Source organism: Condylostylus longicornis, unplaced genomic scaffold (assembly GCF_029603195.1).
Source record: "Condylostylus longicornis isolate FDR11 unplaced genomic scaffold, ASM2960319v2 ptg000004l, whole genome shotgun sequence".
Lineage (NCBI taxonomy): Eukaryota > Metazoa > Arthropoda > Insecta > Diptera > Dolichopodidae > Condylostylus > Condylostylus longicornis.
The window spans coordinates 3,838,353-3,853,759 of NW_026577973.1; the positions used below are offsets into that span (position 1 = coordinate 3,838,353).

At 23.8% G+C, this 15,407-nt stretch overlaps 1 protein-coding gene across 1 annotated transcript in view; it reads right to left on the bottom strand.

Annotated features, from left to right (window-relative positions):
* Positions 1–14,306, bottom strand: part of LOC129611536 (uncharacterized) — a 121,622-nt gene extending 107,316 nt beyond the window's left edge. The window contains exons 1-2 of the mRNA XM_055524729.1: positions 13,571–14,306; positions 12,421–12,899 (exon numbers count right to left, since the gene is read on the bottom strand). The gene's annotated coding sequence lies outside the window, so the exon portion shown is untranslated. The remainder of the gene's footprint in view (positions 1–12,420; positions 12,900–13,570) is intronic.
* Positions 14,307–15,407: the final 1,101 nt, after the last annotated feature.

The window sequence follows — 15,407 nt, forward strand, 5'->3', positions numbered from 1 at the left end:
CCTACGAGCCGCGTTCAGAGCCATTTTGTGAATTAATTTTCATTTCGAAGAGCAAGAAAAGAAACTGGTTTATCTGAAAATTACGCAAAATTATACAAATATTAAATAATTTATACAAATATTAAATTATGAGAAAAAGAAAATTTTGCAAGAACGTTATTTTTTTTTTGTTAGTATGGATTTTTAAGTCAATATAGGGTAATATAGGGTAATAGTCAATAAAAAATAAATAAAAAACCGCACGAAAATCCATTTATTTTCGTAAATGCTTATAATTTTCCATTTTATAAAAAAAAATTTTTATATTTTGAAAAACCAATAAATATTCCCAAAAATATGTGGTACAAACTTTCGTCCTTAGGGATTGATGAAGATTGTTGAAACACTGGACGGAACGAAGTTTAAACTTTTCATTTAACATTTTAATACCACCTCACAAAATATATGTGAAAAGAAAAAGCAAAAGTCTACAAAGTCCTACTCTGTTATTAAACCTTGAAATGTTCAAGTATTTATAATATTTCAGAATACACACCCTTTTGTATACTATAAAATAGTGGGCGCAAGGATCAGGGGTTTAGCTTAAAAAATGATGTTCAAAATTTCTTTAAATTAAAAAAAATGAAATTTTATTTTAAAATGAAATTTGCACAGCACATACTTTTCACGTAGTAAACCTTATACTGTTGTTTTTATAGATTGGCATAGCATTTAGATGGGAAAGTAATGTAAAAGTTTACCAACCGCGAAATAAGATTTCAAATTATTATGAAAGATTATTTATGCCATACAAACCGTTATCACCTATTTTTGTTTCGAAAAAAAAATGAACTTAATATTTATTTAAATTACGTTATCAGATTTAAAAAAATAATACTTGCACAAAAAATAATTAAAATCTACTAAATGGTTTTTAACCTGAAATAAGTTTTTTTTGACCTCATTTGGTTGTGGTCACTCACTTTTTCAGGTTAATTCTGACAAAAAAAGAAAAATTAATACTTTGATTATGAACAGTTTTAAGTTTGAAATGAACAGAAATATTACGTACTTGAATTCATTTTGGTCTTTACAGAAAAAAATGTAAGCGTGCAACCGAACAGTTATCATACTCGTATACGTTACTCTGAACCCATACAAAAATTCACATTTTTAATCTTTTAAAAAAAAATATTCTTTTTCTAAAATGCCAACATTGTTACCTATGCATTACAAAGCATATAAAACTTAAAAGAAACATAAATGATTCGACGGCTAATTGTACGACCTATGATGAATAGTGACTCGTTCAATGGAAAACATTAACACTTATTTTTGGTTTTAGAGAATTTTGGTGCAAAAAATTATGTTAATTTAGAAAGATTGTGTAAGTATGAAATTTATTATGCTCTAGATTTTGTATAAAGGAAATTATATATAAATTTTTTTAAAGTAAAGAAGAAGCGAATCCTTATTCTTGCCGTTTCCAAAATATAAAAATTGTTTTGTTTTCTACACATTTTAGTATAAAATTTCATCTGTCTGTCTTAAATGTGGAAGTGTTGCAAACAAAAGCACGAATTGACTGAAAAATTAAAACTAAAAGAGACATTTTTTAAGTTTTATTTTTTTATCAAAAATGTACTCTGTAAATAAGGAAGTTCTTTAAAATTTAAAGTTCTTTATACTCCCTTTAAAAAAATTGCTACGAAATATTTAACTTTCTGAGAAAGGCAATCATTTCTCCAATAGAAATTTGACATTTACTAATATTGAAAGGTAAAAATTTTTTTGTAATTCACCAAGAGACCTCGTAACAGCTTATAGCAATTTTTCACCTCTTAAAACCAGCGGTGTTAAAACCAGCGGGTTGAAATCATAATTTTTTCAACTACTTATTATAATATAAAAGTCTTCTCATCGAAATTTATTTATTTTATCTTTCTATAATGAACCTTCTCTATCTACTTTCTAATAATACAAAAGTATTATTCAAGGAATTGATTTTGTGCTACTCTTACTAATACGATTTGTAAAGAAAACAAGAGTAGAGAAGAACGCGATATACTACCATTTCATATTTTAATCGATGAAATTATTATGCTTTCTTCTTTCTAACAATTCCTAATTAATTCAAGTCAATTATTATTAGAGCCATGCAACCTAACTTTTATATAAAAGAACGAAGTTTCTCTCTTATAATCCTAATTATATACCAAAAATTTACATTAACTACTTATAAAAAATATATTAAATAACTGACACAAGGTTAAAAACCTTTAGGCAATATAAGATTTATTTTTATCCAAAATAATTTCAAATATTTCCAAGGTATTTATATTGACTGTTTTGGGAAAACCTTGAAAATAATTATTTTAAGAATATTATACAAAATATGAAAAGTGTCTCGACGCCACCCGTATGATTGTATTACAAAAATTATGAATCTATATAAACACGATATTTTACAGAAATATTGTAGTTATATTTATAAATTATTTTAGAAGACAAATTCATTCTATTAATTTTATTTTAATCTATATAGGTACCTCAAAAGTTTTTTTTTAATTTTCTTACAAACGCTTAATTAGATTCCTTTTATTTATTCCCTTTTAATAAGAGACCTCTCAAGTTTCTTATGTTCATTTTACTGCGAAAAACAGTAATTTGATCACTAAAATAAAGATAAAATGTTTTAGAATATATTGAAAGAATTACGGGGTCTTGTTTACAAAAATAAGGTAAAAAAGGCCAAAATTTGAAAAAAAAAGAACTATTTTCTCCATAAGGAAAGAAAAAATTATATCTAGGTATTAGTATACCATTTGTGTATGCAAAACTACAATTCGCATTTTTTAAATTTAAAACAAGCTATTAATAACCTCAGATATTAAATTTTATAGTTTTTTCTGCAAGCACTTATTTTTTGGATATTTATATTAAGAACAAATTTCCTAATTAATTACTTTACAGCTATATATTTAAAATAATGTATTAAGAATTATTGTGTATGTACTGTTGAATCTGAAATTATTATTACTTTTAAATAAAATAATTTGATACAGCTTCAAAAAATTTCTCCCTAAAACTCAAAGTAGGTAATTAAAATATCCTGACACATGAAGCGAGGAAATTTGAAATTTCCTTATTACTTTTAATATATTTCGCTTACTTTATGTACATATTGTACATGAATATTCTGAATTTAATTTTATACAGTCATAAATATTCAATAATGTTGAATACTTTACAAAAAAGTTACAAATTTTTGTTTTTTACAAAAATATTCCCATTTTAATAAATGTTGCTACATAATATAACTAATAATACATTTTGCATTCACATAATATAACAATATGAAACATTACCTCAAAGAATACGAAATATTCAAGAGAACGTAAAGGTATTTATATTTTCAATGTTTTAATGTATAAGTATTAATATGTTTTAATGTATAATAAAGTTGGGTCAATCCAATGGTTTGTATTGTAGCACTTTTCACTTAACAATTGAAAATACTGCTTTTAAATACAGCCGTATATACCTACCACACTATTAAAATTATTTTAATTCATAAACGAAACTATTTCTAGAATTGCGTATATTTAGGATGAACGATTTGAAATAAAGTAAAAATTAGGTTAAAGAGTGGTTAACACAATGCTCGATTTTAAGGATTAATTGTATGAGCTAAGAAAAATAATTATATTTATAGAAATTTGAAAAAGCTTGCGGTTTCGGAAATATAAGGCGTCAAAAAAACTGAATTTCAGGCTCCTACAACCGGGGTTTAGCAGAAAAAAATCATCAAAAATTTGAAAAAAATGGATTTTAGATAACGGTAAATTTGAACGGCCATTTTATTTTTTTAAAGTTCAACTATAGTATGCCGCGATAGGACAAACAAGCCACTGCAAAATTTGGAAAATGCTATTGGTTTCACTGCAATAAATAGTATATTGTACTGCAATAAATAGCATTTTTAGGGTTTTGGGGGGGTATAACTTCAAGAGGGGAGGAGATAGGTAAAAATTTTCCTCTACGGAAATGAATTTCTAGTAAAGACCTATGTACATAAAAATTTTAGCTTTCTATCTTCAAGGGTTTAGAAGTTTTCTAAACATGTCCACGGAAGGACGGAGAGTAAGATTAATAAGCACTTTTTTTTCAAAAATTTTTTGGAAAAGTGCTAAACAGAACTTCCCTTATGCAAACATATTTTATATCATTTAACGATGTGTATTAATTTGTTCTTCTGGCATATTTAAAAGGATACTATAAAATAAAAGTAACAAAAGAAATTGGAAAAAAAAAAATAGTATATGTACATTATAATAAAAAGGAACAATAATGCGCTCATTAAATTTTTGCAATGGCAGAATTTTATAGAGAAGCAATTAATTTTTATTTCAATAATATCCAAGGAATATATAAAGATTAATTGAACTATATGTCCCCCACATGTACATACGTGCACATATGTGTGCAGGTACAAGGATTAAATAATCTCTCCCATTTTGTGGTACGTGATAATTTTTTATTTAAAATAAAGTTTTCGAAAAAATAATAGTAAATTCCATATTTAAAACCTTTATGTGAAAGTGAAGGTTTTCTCTACAAAAAATTGAGCTCCAAAATGCAGCTCAATAAAATGCAGCAAAATAATTTAAAAATAATAGATTTAACTTTTTAATATTTGGAAGTTGCTAAAAATTAATAAACTTTGAAACTTCATTTAACTTAGTAAACACTTATCTCATGATTAGTGGCAATAATATTTTTCAGAGCATTAAGATATTCTGAATTTTTTAGTATGAAATTTTATTTATTGTGTTAATAAACTCGAATTTCATCACTATTAATCCAGCTACAAAAATCAAATTTAAAAAAAAACTTTTTTTTAAATTCGAATTTTTCTACATGAACTACATTATTATAGTAACCTGCCTATTCTAGTAAGCTTATTCTATACAGAGCCAAACACGTGTAAACCTGTCTCATTAATTATATCAATCATATTCTATTCAGTAAAGTAAGCCAGGCAAAATATAATATTCAAACTTTTACATGTTAGTGTCTCATGAGAGAATGCGATTTAAGGTAGCTAAATAAATAAGATATTAATGTTATTTTAAATAAATAAGATTAATATCTTATTTATTTATGAATATTTCGTAAAATATCAGAAATAATTTTCGTCATCGAAAATCAGAAATAAAATATTGTTAACAATATTTTTGTTTTTTTTTTTTTAAATTTTCGTTTGATGCGAAAATAATTTGTTGTTTTTAAATTTCAATTTTTAATTTTATTTCAGCAATTATTTTTTTTTTATATTTGCGCAAGGATATTTATTTTAAGAATTTATTATGTTTTACTTGTTGGATAAAAAATTAAATAATATTAAATTTAAATCCTTCTACAGCGTAATATTATAATTTTATTTTTTATAGTTGAACTTTTATAAAGAAACCTTCTTAATTTCTTAATTAAACTATTTTCTTAATTACACTAAAGGAATTAGTAAAATTTCGTTACGTGCTCGTACCTATAATGACATATAATCGTGCGTATATAGTAAACTTACTTACAACATTATAATATATATATATAAGGCTTGTTTAGAGATTTAATGCTATTTATTATGTATTCATACAATCATATCTTGTAGCGAAATTGAATGAAAATCTTAAAATTAATATATGTACCTATTAAACATTTTTTAAGGCAATAATATCTTCCACAACTATTCTTTAACATAAATAAGAAAAAAATGTTCTTAAAGCCTGCTTTAAAATTTCACATTTGTATCAGCATTAATAACAAGCATTGAAGGATAATGAAACAACCCATATGCATTGGTTATCCTTTTCATCCTCTCTCTTTCATAAATTTGTAATAATTTTAATTGATTTTTTTTTAAGTATTGCAGAGTAATTAAAAGCATTTCATATGATAAATAGGTTATATGTGTGTTTATGTATAAGTATGTGTATACTGATGTCCGTAATGGTCCTTGTTTTTTCGGATTGTATTAATTTTTGGTTTTTTTTCTTTTTATCAGAGTTATTTAATTGTAAACTTATTTATGCGTTTGGGGTTTTTGATTTTTTTTTTATTTTTGCTAAAATGAATCGTGAAAATTTTTTTAATTGTTAAGCAGTTTCAATTATTCACGGGTTTGTTTCTCTGTTTTCCTATTTTAATTTTGCTTTCAACCTTTTTTTTATTACGCGGTCATAATAGGCGTATTGATATTTAAATAAATTGTTTAATTTTACTTTGATCTTAAATGAAACTTTATATAATTTGTGTTGAAAAAGAAATTAAAGATAAATTAAAAAAATTGCTGATAATTTAATCAATATAAAAAAATTTGTAAAGTAAATCACAATTATGTTGCAATTTTGTTTAAGATTCATTTTTAATTATCTACTTTATTGTTTAAAAAAAAATGTCTCTTGATTTTAAAATAAACAATCAAAAATTTTCATTATTTTATGGATTAAATTTATTGCATATAAAGAAAAACAAGTCGAAAGCTATCATGTACTTGTAGAGAAATATGCAATTGCAAATTGCATATTTTTCTACAAGTAATTGAAAGAAAATTGATATTAGGACCTGTTTTAATTTTTACTGGATGCATTTAAAAGCATTTAAATAAAGATTGAGATTGGACTTCAGAGAAATTAAATACCTATTCCTCCTCACTATTGAAATTCACTATGTAACCATATGTATTTCTTGTTTTCTGGCATGATTACGTAAAATTGAAAGAAAGAATATAGATATTTCCTCTTAGTCTTCGGTTTTCTTTACTTTGTTTAGGAGGTAGCTCTTCATTTATTTGTCATAAGTCAAACATACACTTGTGTTGCATTAGGAAAAGAAAAAGTTTTAGTATTCCAGAAAACAATGAAAATGATTGAAAAACCGGTATTTCTTTATTTTCAATATCATACTAAACTATCCTGCTAACGATGAAAACATCGTTAAATATCGGGAAAAAAAATATATACATTCATTTCATCGATACTTATTCAGAAGTATCCTGACGTCCTAATACACAATTAAGCAAATTTATAGGATTTCTAATTGAATTTCACGGGAAATTTTTCATGCGCCACGCAAAACATTGAAATTTTCATGTTGGAATACCACTTTCCATGAAAAAAATAATAAACCAGTGCGCAAAAGTAAATCAGTGAGGAGAACAAATTACTCGTTTGTATGCAATTAATGTAGATTTTTCTGTTTATAAATTTTATATATTTTATATAGAATAAATTCGATTAATTTTAGTTTTAAAATCAATTTGTTGTTAAAGATAAATTATTTTACGAATTTCCCTTTATATCTTTATGCAAAAAATTACTTATAGGCATATTCTTGTGATCATGTGAAATGATCAATTCTTTGTTGTTTGCCAATAAAATTCTATACAATAAGATTGTAATATTGTGATCGTATCAAATTTAAAATCTTAACTCTCGTACTCTACTCCACTTTTTTAATATAAGTCCCGATTTACAAACAAAATATCGAAATGGAGTTGGTGTACGGAATGCGGTTTTCAAATGAAATATACAATTGTATAAAATATTAAAAATACTAAATTAAGATTTTTTAAATCCAATAATTGCAATCGAATAGATGAAATTAACTAACACATTGGGCTACTATTGCGTTGTTATTACGGTATCATCTGTCTGTTTCACCCGCGTGTATGTCTTACTGAAACTTCTACACCCTTTAGGTTGGGATTTTAACACAAATCGATATTTGCTAGAAAGTTATTTCTGGAGTTGAAAATTTTTACCAACTCTAAAAGTCCCAAAATTGTAATTATCTTGACTATTTTTTGTATCAAAAAAACACAAACGCGGTTCTGAAATTGTTTATTGTACTAATAAACTCGAATTCCATCACATAAAACATAAACTGTATGAGAATTTCTATAAAAATAAAAAGCTTATAATAAAAGCTATGCTTTCAAAGAATATAATTGTCTAATGACCATTACAAAAAAAATTCAAAAAAAATTTTTTTTGTGATCCTAAACATATGCAATTTTGACATTTGATTTTTAAACGGAAGTAATTTAGACTGATTTTTAAAAAATGTTTTTCACTCGCCCAAGAGAGAAGTTCTTCTTTACAAACCATTAGTTTGATCCGAACTTATTGTAAATAAAGCATAGCCTTTCGTTAAACACTCATTTTCCTTTCTTAACTCAAACGGAAAATGCATGTTTAACAAAAATTCTTAATAAATTAGGTCAAATTCTTTTACTTCCTATTTCTCTAAAAAACGAATTTGATTTTAAGATTAAACTTTATTAAAATCGTTCAAATTGAAATAGGAAAAATTAATTCAATGTCATTAAAGAATAAAATAAAAATGTTTAAATATAATTTTTTTTTAATTAAAATAAAAATTTGATTTTGATTCTCTATTTCTCTTTCTCTCTCTGTTTTTCAAAAAGAAAACATTTTTTGGAACGTTTTAAAATAAAATTTGAATCTGAAATTTTTTTTTAATTAAAATCAAATTGTGCTAAAATTTGCTTTTAGCAATAATGTTCCAGAAAAGAAAAAACAACAATACAAAGTATTAGTACACCAAAACTTTGTGGATTCAATATTCAAATAGAATTTTCTAACGTTTACGAAATGACCAACCATAATGTATATGCACAATGCACATGCTACTGTACATATGTACATATATATACATGTTATATTTTTTTCGTATTTAGATAATGATTTCAAACGAACTATATAAAGTGTAGATGAACAATGTGGGTAATAAAAAAGAGTAAAGAAATAAATTTTTTTCATTTTCCAAAATGTAAAACGATAATAAAACACACACACACACGAAAAAGGAAAATTGAAAATTTAACTCAGAAAACTCTATATATTTTTTTTTGAAAATTTGCTATTAAAATATTCTTTGATTTCATACCAATATTAAATTAGTTATTCAAATTTTTGCTTAATCCACAGAAATTTTTTGTTTCCTTTTTTTTTTTCTTTTACCTAATTGAAAGTAAGAGTTGGTTATAAAACAACAAATTACATTAATTTTAACATTTAAAAGTTTAAAATCAGAATTCGGGAACATGAAATATATTCCCGAATCGTATATTCGTTTTAGTTGGTACTGTACGGTATGTCTGTGCTCTACATAAAATGTGCTATATACAAATATTTAAAATTTTATTTGTTTAACAATGTGAGGTTTTAATTTTCTAACGTATAATCTCTGGTTGACCTACTTAATTAAAAAAATATTTATTAGTAATTCTAATGTAAATTAATATCTGTAGATATTAAGTTTTTTTTTTGGTTTTGAAAGTTGTGTATGCAAAATAAATAACACTCTGGCATAAAATTATTTTAAAAGTCGGTAAAAATGCTATGTAATATGTAACAGAATAACAAAAGTAAAATCCTTTCCCAATAAAACTAAAAGTATTATTCAAGCATACTTAGTAGGTTTATACTTATTATAGCAAATATCAATGTGTTACTGTATATTGACCAACTTGAAAAACGAAAAATTTGAGAATAGTACAGAACAGAGATATGAGAGCTATATAGTACTATGAGCCGGATTTAAAGAAAAATTTATTAGACTGAGTACTTCAGAAAAAGTATATACTTATGTATGTCTGGTGAAAATAATTTATTTCAAATCGACAATTCAGTGATCTTACTACACTACAATTTATGGGCAATGTATTCCATAAAATTAAAAATAAAAGTATTCCATAAAATGAAAATGCATCTTCTTTACAATTTTAGGGACTCTAATAAGCTTGTCAACATACCTAGAAAAATGTGAAATTGGCTCTTAGTAGAGTATCATTTTGTGTCGTCTGATTAGAGGATGAGCGTTTCGTATAATTGATATAATGAGGTATTATTGGTATAACAACTGAAACTCAAATATTAAATTTCAAGAAACTCCATCTATCGGTTTCGTATAGATATGGTAAAAATGTAAATCGGCCTGCAGATCAGTTTTCTAGCCATGATCTTTCCAAAAAACTTATATGTTTATTGTTTTATTACGAAAGATTTAAATATTAAATTTCAATGAAATCGGTAAAACGGGCCCGTTAAAAGGTCCAGTTCCCGAGGCCTGATATATCCTAAAAGTTGTTCAATCCCTTGAAATAAACGTACGTATAAAATTTTATCAAAATCGGTTGAGCTGATGAGCTGAACTTGAGATACGCGAGCACACACAGACAGACAGACCGACACGTTGCTAAAAATAGTTTATTTACACATCTCTACTATGGAGAAGTACGTTCCCACCGAAAACTCAGTATGCAAAATTTGTTGCCATTACATAACTTACCTTATTGCATACACAATGTTATCGGTAAAAAGGGTAAATACTTCATGCATGAAATCCCGGGATTCGAGTATCACGTTCATCATCAAAATAATTTTTACAGAAAATATAAGGGCTTTTAGCCAGACAGGCAAGACGGCTAAGATATCATAATGTTTCGGAAAGTCTCGTTGTTTGTCAATAATTTGTTCACTCGCAAAGCTAAGTGATATGTATGGTATTTTAATTTGATATACTTAGAATTAGAAAAGTTAGAAGAAATTTATTATTTTGCAGTAAAGTATTCGAATTTATGAAAATCAGCTTTATGTTACAAAATTTAGCTTGGTAAAATTTTTATATTAGTTTGTTCTTATATAAATTTATTCTTTTTTTTGCTAATTGAATAATAATGATATTTTCAAATAGCTTGTCGTGAAGTATATAGCATTTTTTTTAGAGTCAAATTTGTCTTTAATTGCAACAATAAGATTGACAAAATTATTTTTTTAATTTATCCTAAAAATTTCATTTAAATTTTTATTGGATACTTTTTTTATGTAAACAATTTATTTATGTGGAAAATATTTGAATTTAAAACGAACAATTTATTTTAAATATAGAAATATGAATACGCGTACTTAATGAAGCAAAATCAAAAGAACAAAATAAATGCATGGTATTTTTGTTTTATTTATTTTTCTAGAGTATTAACAAACTTCTGTATGCCAAGACTTTGTATATATTTAAGAATAATAGAAATATTATTGCGTTACCGTAATCGTGAGCTGCCTAATGATAAATATATTTCCAATTTTTTTAATGCATACATACATAATACAAGTACAGAACTTTGAGTAAAAAGGACCAAATTAAAACGAAGGACCCAATTACTATGATTTTTCAAAAATTTCGACCTTTTAAGTATAAGAGAATTTTCGTTCCCATATGTACCGTGTTTACAAATCAAAGATTTGTTATTTGAATGACTAAACTGTTATATTTGTAACTTAATATAAATTATGTAAAGAAAAAAGAGGGGAAAAACTGCATATCTTTAACATCAAAGTTATTTTAATTACCCAAATATTTTGCATGTTAATCTTTTGGCTAAGTACATAAAATCTGAAACAAAAATAATATGTGCCTCACATATTTGCATATATATAGATTCATACGTGTTTAATTCATTATTAAAATAATTTTTTCCCCTTTTTGCTCTTTAAACTATTCGAAAAATTTTCATTTCTCATAAAAATACATAAAAGAAATTATAATTATACTTAATATTCAATTAATGGCCCATATAATTAAAAATCTTACCAAAATTTACGACAGAATAAAAAAATGACCACAATTTCCTTTTTTTAATGTCTCCTAAAGAATAACGAAAAAAAATGACTAATACAATATCTACATACACAGATATGATGTGAATATATTTTGTAAGGTGCAAAAGTGTATCCATTTTATGTTGTTATAAATGTAGGAAATTAATTTTCTTTCAAATTATACAGAAAATGAAAACGAAAATTATATACAAACGATTTATGTTTTAAATTCATAAATAATAATTTTAAACAAAATTTTAAAATCAAACAAAATTTTAAACTCAAACAAATTTCATTTTATTAATTTCAATTTATTAAAATTTCGGACTTTTAAGTTTTCTAATAACATTTGAATGATTAAATTAAATTTCCCATCAATTCAATTAAATTTGAATGATAGGAAGTTGAGCTATTCGAAATATAGTCAATATTATTTTAAATTATATTTATTGAAGCAAGCTCTTACGAAGTTCATTGGAGTTGTGTTTGAAGCAATTATGGCTCAAAATGAATTAAATTCTATGATTAAGAAAGAATCCAATTTCATTATTAAAATTTTTTCCCAATAAAAGTATGAAATAGAGTATGTTCATTTACTACTTTTAATATATAAGATTTTCGAAATTGGAACGTTTTTGTAATAAGCTGTATAAGAAGCTAATATATATTTTGTATATTAATATTTTAAATATTTACTGTTAATGTTATAATTAAATATATTTTTATTAAAAAAGAAGTAATAAAAATTATAAAAATTTACCTGTTTACTAGTTGTACACATGTGTATGTATAGGACCTCCTTAGTGAAGTTTAAATGTTTTATGAAAGTTGCAGCTTCTTTTTTTTATAGACATACGTATATAAAATTGAATACATATGTATATAAACATTAATTTTTGGAAAAATTTCCGTGATTATATCTTTTATATCTGTATATGACTATGGAGCATATTATTACTTATTAATTCAATTATTTTATTTAGTGCACATGTTCAAAAAAACACTAATCATGTTTTGTAATATTATTTGTTATATTTTTTTTTCTGATATTGCTATACTAAATATCTTATTCTATCTTTTTGTTGTAAAAAAAAATGTTGAATTATAGATACTTATACTTCAAACTATCAGCTTTATATGTACTTAATGTATACATACTTTATATGTACTTAATGTATAGGTACTTAATGTACTATACACTTATTTTCTTTAGAACTAGAAAAAAGGATTATCCTTTCACTGTTATAATAGAATAATTAAAAAACAAAACTTAATTGAAAATAATATTAAGAAGTTTTGCAAAAAATATTTTGTATTACAATAATTTTTATATTTAAAAAATATATTTATTCATTATAATTTTGTTTATTTATATATACCTATAAATTATCTATATTTTATTTATTAATTAATTATTTTCAATAATTTTTCTATAACTTATGTATACGTATGTATGTATATATTAAAAACACTATTATTTTATTATTACAATAAATTTATTTTAACTATAAAATTAATGATGTAATTTTGTTATTATTTAAATATTATTTTCTGTTAATTTTAACGAATATACAAGTTTTTTTATTTTTACTTTAATTAAATAAACAATTTCCTATATAATTTGAAAATCTATATATGAATACATGTAGATACCATGGTACACATAATATTGTTATAATATGTCAAATTTATAGTATACATATGCATATATAATATTATGTATATAGGTACATATACGTATAATATTTTACGATATTTATAGTTATAATATAATAGGGTTTTTTATTTTAAATTAAAAAATTCAATTGTGTTATTTTTTAATGGTTATTATTATAAGTTTTATTATTCCTTGTTTTTATAAAAAAAAATTAAAATATTAACAAAGAATTATTTTACATTGTTATACTTACATTGTTATTTCTTTTCAGATACCATGTAGGTGAGCACTTTTATTTTTTTTTTATAATTATTTCAAATTAAAAATATAATAATTGATTATTTTAGTTCTCCGTATAAGCAGTAGAAAACTGGAGCATCACTGAACGTTGGTATATTGAGAAAATTAACTAATCATTCTATAATTTTTCTTTCCACTTTTTATTATAATATTGTGTACTTATACCCATATATTATGTATAATGTATATCGTATATATATTTCAGAAAAAATTAAAGCAACAGTCGTATGTTTTAGTTAAGAAAAACTTAAATTTTTCCAAGGGTTGTTTTTTAAAGAATAACTCTCAAATTTAATTTTAAATCACATAAAAATAAAGATCATAGTAAATAGTACTCAAACTATTGAATAACTGTATATAATATGTATATATATAGAATATTATTAATGTATAATAAAAGTTGAATTGTAAAAATTTTTTCTTATAAATTTTTGAATTGCATTTCTTTTATTTTTTTTTTTTGACACAATTTCACCTTGCTTGTTAATTTAAATATAATAGTTATTTCTTCACATTTTTTTTTAAGATTTTCTATACTTTTCAAGGAAAATTTTTATTTTGCAAATTTTACTTTTACTTTATTTTTATTGGGTTTTTATTTTCGTTTTTATCATAATTTTTTTGTTTATTTTTTTTTTTAGTTTTATCTTGTAAACTTTCCGTATACAACAATCTAAATTGATTGGGAACCGATTTGGTACTAAATTTTTATAATCAATTCAGAAAAAAAAGTCCTTTTCGCTCACTGGAAACGAACTTCTTAAACACTCATATTATATGTATTCATAAAATGTATGGAATAAAGAAAAAGAAGAAAGTTATACGGAAATATTATTATTTTTGATATTAAAATGAAAAGATGCTCAAAAGCAATATTACAGTTTTATAATTTGAAAGAAAATAATATTATATATAAATGCTTATTTCGGCTTTGATTCGGCGCACAAAATACGAAGAGTAATTGAAAGAAAAAACCGAATTTTCGTTGACAGAAGATAATATGTTATGTTCTAACAATATGAAGGAAGAAGACGAACGAAATTAAGAAAAAAAGAAGTAAAAATAATTTTTGGTACTTTTCTTTGTGAGTACATTATTGTTAGAGTATCGTACTTGTACTATAAAATTAATACCATAAAAATTATGTGAGGTTATGGTATAAGAATATTTTATTAATAATATTACTGTGCTGTGTACAATAAAAGCAGAATCATTTTCTGTATAAATGAAAACATACATGCATGAGTATAAAAATACTTCTGCTTTAATTGTAAATTTATTTCTTCTTTTTTATGTTTGATGTTTTTGTTTATTTTCCATTCTAAATAGTTTCTGGGGAATTCTAAAAATAAAACAAGAAGAGAAGGCAAAATAAACAACAGTTGTTTTGTGATTTATTTTTTTAATATTATATTATACTGTGTATGCTCATATTACAGATTTACAGATTTTTTACAGATCATAAAATTTATTTTCGTATAATGTGTGCATTTTACAGTATAGTTATTTGTATACAGTGATTTAAAATAATTATGTATTACGAATTACTTGTTCTGTCACTGTATAACAGTTTTCGTTGTGGAAATTATTGGAAAATTTATTGTTTTACTGAATTTGAGTGAAATATTTTTTGAGTAATTTAGTGGCAATTGTATTGGTATACTTTAAATTTGTGAGTGTTTTTTTTAGGGAACTATTAAATGAAGCAGCAATAAAGGGATGAAATAGTAAATTCTTTATTTAAATGAAATGATTTATTTGTAGTTTGGCGGGTACGTATATTTTGTAAA